Source organism: Bicyclus anynana, chromosome 7, assembly GCF_947172395.1.
Source record: "Bicyclus anynana chromosome 7, ilBicAnyn1.1, whole genome shotgun sequence".
NCBI lineage: Eukaryota > Metazoa > Arthropoda > Insecta > Lepidoptera > Nymphalidae > Bicyclus > Bicyclus anynana.
The window spans coordinates 9,579,601-9,585,894 of record NC_069089.1 but is presented as its reverse complement, the minus strand read 5'-3'; positions in this window follow the sequence as shown (position 1 = coordinate 9,585,894).

The window sequence follows — 6,294 nt, the reverse complement described above, 5'->3', positions numbered from 1 at the left end:
AAGGACAGCTAGATTACAATGTAGCATCACCGAGTACCGTAGTCCGTATGTACGAATCTAGGTAAGTAATATTGAAAATTTATAAGTTCTACAGCAGCGCCTGAAAAAAGAAAAATAAAAAAATTAAAACATTAACTGTGCTATACAAAAAAGCGCAAAATAACCATTGGTGCATTTGTTAAAATAACATCTTATGTCATCTCTACTGAGCGTTTTAAAGGCGTTGTCCATCTAAAATATATTATGTAGTACATTGTATTTGTTAAAGGCATGGCATGTTAAGACATGATTATTAAAATTTAGTATTCTACGGCAGAAATAAGGCTTATATTAATTTTGGTTATTAATAGAAAATCTCTCGACAATAATAAATTAAGCTGGAATAACGACATTTATGTCAGAAATTTTCATAATAATAGAAGTTTTCATCTTATTAGAATAACGTCGATTTCTTCGTATTGGGTTACCGGATCTTCATCGTCGAACAAAAACTTTTATTCGTAGTACTTAAAATGTATTATGAAAGAGATTGAAAATAGATAAAAGTTCATTATTAAGGACAAAGTACGATATAACGTGCACCATCCCTTATCCATCCACCTCGAGACTGTTGTAACTTTAAATTTATTAAACTTAAATCAGAGTTTATCCAATTCTCTAACTATGTCTATTGATTCATTGGTGATATACTATAAATCTACATAATAACGCAATTATTTAAATCTAATCGTATGAGTATAGCGTTGTAGATTAACTACTGTTTTTTTCTTATCTTTTAAATCTTTTGACCTCTTCAGATAAAGTACCAGGCGAACATAAGTCATATGGAGGGAGTGTATGTAGCGGCAACACATCTACTCGTAAAATGCTAAGGTCGCGCGAGACGACCGCATAGCATCACGATGGCTTCTGAGCGTGATGAAGAGCGCATCCGCCGCATCAATTACACCTTTGTACCTATATGGAAGTAAGACTTCTATTTGCTTCATACATATTGTAATAACTCTTGGAATTTATCGATTATGATTTAAACCTTTGTGAAATTCCAATGGCAATTTTAATACTTAAAGATAAAGAAACCCTCAAAGCTTTAATTTTAAATTTGCAACTTTACATGTGATCATAACATTAATGTTTTATAATTATTATTGGACAATAACCAATATTTAAAAGTAACAAAATTACTGAACTTATTAAACAAACAAAATTTAAGTTTGACAACGTTAAAAGTAACTTTAAATACCTACCACTCAATAATTAATTGCTGAGACAATTTACCACCACACCTAATTAAAGGTAACAAACAAATGAACTAAATTTTGAGCGCATTTGTAACACCATATTAAGAATCTCATCCATATAAGTTATATTTCTATCATTCTATTATAAAACAGGCGCCACATAAATAATCCCTTTCCGATGATGTCGAGCAAAATCATCAAGGTTAAATATTTAATGATATAAAACTTCAGACAAGCATATTATTAAGAAGCATCGGTTATTCATTCGACTTTGTTTGTATATAGTTAAAAGGTTAAATCAGCCATTTAATTTAAGAAAGGTGTTCCAATATAAATTAAGTTAATAATTATACTGTAATATAAATTAAGTTAATAATTATACTGGCTGTCCAGCGCGGAAATGCAGCCAGTATTCTTGCCACCATTCCACGTGGGCATGATTTGTATAGTTGTTAGGATAAGTTAGCCTAATTGTAATCTTTCTCAATAAAAAAAAAAAGTTAATAATTCACAATAACATAAACTCTGAAATTATATTTTTGACTTCGTATTTCTTATATAGAATAAGTGTAATAAGTGTATTTCTTATTTATAATAAGTGTGTATAATAACTATAATTAATGAGTACAAATGACTATTATTTTTACATTGCTAAAATAAGAAATAAACACAAAATAATTATAGCTAATCTATTTTTTTAAGATTACTTAAAATTCTAAAGAATTGGATTTAAGAACTATCTAGTTAATTTTAATTTAACATAAAGGATCACTAAAGATACTTGTAAGTAAAACTTAAGTTAATATAACGGTTTTACATAACAATAAAACCGATATTATGTGCCGAGAGGAAAACCATACAGCATTGTCTTGAAGATCGCATTTGTGTACCTTACCTTTCTATGGTCAGAACATCGATACATACCTAGTTCCTTCAATCTACTAAAGGAGGTGTAGTTGTTTCATCGTGCTAGCCAGTGTGTAAGCACTGACATTTTAGCTCATAGCATTGTGTACTGTCACCGCGTACACAAAAAAATTTGAAATAATATCTTATTTTACTAAAAAATATTATTTTATACGATTTACAAATACAATTATATAGGTTTTCATATATCAAGCACTAACCTCATGAATTTTGTTACTCTTGGCTAAGGTTTTTGTGGGAATATTACATCAATTGTGTCCCCACATGTGGATTGCGTAAGCCCTTTAAGTTCCTTTACAACACTAATACAATGGCATAAATATTTCAAAGTGTTTTGAGGCTTTTAGCTAACTGTGAAACCTGAGGACATTATGATTTTTAAATGTCATTTTACACAAATTTTAACATTTTTTGCATGAAGTTATCCTTAACCCTACGCCTTCATACCTGGGTTGTAAGTCCCAGGCGCTGCTCGGAGTTTTTCTATGTCACAAGATGGATCCGACATCAGCATGGTCAATTCATGGAATGCTAAGATAAATATACGTCTTTATTAGAATAAACATCAAGAAGGTAGTGGGAAGTGGCTGGATGAGGAAGGCGGAGCATCGTGTGTGGTGGCGATGATGATGATGATGATTGATGATTAGAATAAACTGATTTGTAAGATATATTTATTGTGGCGTGAGTAACTACGTGATAGTATTGGACCAATATTTCCTGATATAGAAAAGGCATGTTCAAAAAAGCGTATTGGTTAATCTTAGAATTGTGGAAAGAACATAATGTACCGAAACTTAATGTACCCACTACTTGGGAGTCGATAAGGGAGTTGCCCTTTATAGCCAAATATATATTCCAAATATTGGGGCATAGTAGGTAAATGTACTCGTATGTATCAAGAGTATAATACAACACTTTACATACTCCCATACAAACACTTTTCTTTATTGCTTCTGTGATGCATTGAATGCTATAAATATGTAGATGCTTGTATCTACTCAATTTTATGATTATCCCAGATTTGTTCATAACAAATGTACTGTGTCTATGTCTATGTTGAGTCAGATTTATTCTTAGAAGGTATAAATTAAGTATACCTACTCAGAGATGGGAAGCAGCATTATTAATTCTTGGGTCTTTGACAGGTGTATTTTATCATGGACTTGGTCTTCTTAGATGTGTGGCGTTGCCTGTTTAGTAAGTAAGTACGTCGCCCATTATCTTCAAAATTGATAAGAATACTGAACTAACATAATTTAGTGTACTTGATAGAACAAGCAGATAAGCCTGTTAATGATGCTGATAATGATTGAACCCGTATTCGGCTCCCTGTTGAACACAAGTATCTTCAGAATTAATAGGAATTAGGAATAGTCTACCACGCAATGCGGATTGGCAGACTTCATTTACGTAGAATTTTCTTATGATGTTTTTCCTTCACTGTTCGAGATACTTGATATTTAATTTCTTAAAATGCAAATAACTGAAAAGTTGGAGGTGCATGCTTCGGACCAGATTTGAACTTACGTCCTCCGAATCGGAGGCAGACGTCATATCCACGGGACTTTCAAAGCTCACTAAGTGAAAAACCATTGCGTATAATAAAGCAACACTTTATAAGGTACACTCGCTAGGGATCCGTTCTACAAAGCATTGTTTGAACACGTCTACCTGAGGCATAGATGTTGAGCCGCGTCTTCCTGAAACCACACCCTTCAGACTTCAGACCACAGCAATGCTGTATGGTGGCAAAAGTATGAATACTTATCCGGACGAGCTCTGTTACAAACAGATCTACTACTTACTATTAAAACAGCAAACAATCAAACAGACGAGATGATCAAAGGTAATATCAATCAATTTATAATAACGCCGGTAGATCTTGACCCGACACAAACCAGTGTAAACTGATTTTAATAGATAATCTTCAAATAAAGTATGTAATAACCAGACTTACCTCATTTTGTCCGAGTCTCAGAGGAGACATCATTAGAGAGTTGTTCAACCCGTCTGCTCTGCTTCTATCTTCGGGCCCCATCAGGTGATGCTTCTTCGCTCTCCCAAACCTCCCTGATGTCGCCGCTGAGGTTCCATTAAAGATCCTACTGCACTTACACAATCAGAAATAAAAAAAACCTCATTTTAAGAAAGGCTGAAAGTTTGTCAGTCCATGTTCCTAGCCCCAATGACCCTTAGCGTCATCCATTTTTCGCTTTATAGTTGGACCAATTTTAAAAACACCATTAAAATCTTTAAGCATGGTTTTCAAATAACTTCGTAATGTTAAGTTACTGGCGACTGAGACACGATCTTTCTTTCGTATTACACAGACAAAAATATTAAATATTATATATCCTTAAAACCTGCTCCCTCCTAAAGTCAACGCAGTCCAAACTCCATCCGAATCTCAGAGGAGACGCCTTTACAAACACTCGTTCCCACCATCTCTTCTACTTCTACCTTCGGGCCCCATCATCTTGCTTCTGCGCTCTCTCAAAACCCCCTGTGATGCCGTTGAGGTCCATTTAAATAGCCAATGGTAATAACACAACCAGGAAAAAATCAAGCTTCTTAGTTGCCTACCGCAACGATCTATGGTAGGAGCATAGGTTCACAACCTTGGTGCCTTCATAATATGTGGTATGTCTGTTTATTGCAGGCCCTTAGTCAATTATGCAGATACGCGGAAGTTATTATTCTTGTATATTTGCTTCAATTTTACAGTAAGCCAAAAGTTAAGTAATTTAATCAATCCTCATCATACATATATTTTATGTAATATGCTTATCTTTGTTTTTTACATAATTATTTATTTAAAAAGAACTACTGACTAAGTCTTATACTTGAGCTTTCTGAATGGACCTCATAAAATAAACTCAACCAATAACTATAATATACTTGACGCCTGTCAAATAAGTTATACCTTTATATTACTTAACCGATTACTTTGTACAATACTGGCAGGCTGCATTATTTTCAAAAGTATAACTTCATTGATAGAATTGCAGCTTTATTTATTAAATGTTTTTTTGTATTTTACCAATCTCTACACACATGGCATTTTTTTTATAGGTAGATAAATACAATATTCTACACTGAAGTTTATTGGACATTTCGTCATAATCTATAGTAGTTTTGTTAATAAATTTATAAACAGACAGACATGTAACTGTTTTATTATCTAAAGTATTGGGAAATATTCAATAGCCATTTATTTTTGAATCATAATCAAGACGCGCGGAGAGCGTTTGCCAAATTCCAGAAAATGACTGACAACAAAGTGATAGGGTATCATCTTTACAGTGAATCAGTTATCAATGCTGGTACTAACGTAATAAAATTCATAAGAATTCTCAGATTTTTACCAATTTACTCGCACCTTACGTTTTTGTTAGTTTTTAAATAGTCTGTCTGTTCGCGATATATAAACGTTAAAACTCAGTTTTATGATAGATATTTGTAACAATAAAAAGACAAATAATAGACATAATAATATAATGAAACACACATAAATGGAAATACAGATCATTCCAAAAGCAATAGTATCAACTATTCAATGTCATCTCCCATCCGAACTATTGCGACGAGGTTCATCTATTAATTTTGATTTTGTACGATTTATAAGGTCGCTACAGAGATAAATCTTCTTTAAAACCAGTTATATTGAATTTCTGTATGATTGCGTAATCCTTGAATGTTGATGGGCACTGGCTTGTCGCGTGGGTCGTGGGGCTTGTTGCCTCCTGCCTTGAACCACAGTGACATCTTTAAAACAAAAGGACATCAAAATTGGGATTTATCATCCTGATTTTTATGTCACTCTTTCAAATATGATTTAATTTTGATAAAATTTATCCTGAAACACTCCCTCTTTGGTCCAGACATCCATTTATAGCCTTAAGCCGAAAGGCCTCAGTCCCGATAGTAGCTGGAAGAACATGACCTTGAGAACAACATCTCTCGCGCCTTACCCGGGCAAGGAGGCACAGCCTCGAGGCCAATACCCCCACCCGGATTTTTTATCTGGAAGGAGATGACCTGCCTCATTGGCCCAGTCATTAGTCAGTAAGTGTGGTTTCGGGTCATAAGGTCTTGAATTAGAGTCCTGGGTGGAGCTTTTCTT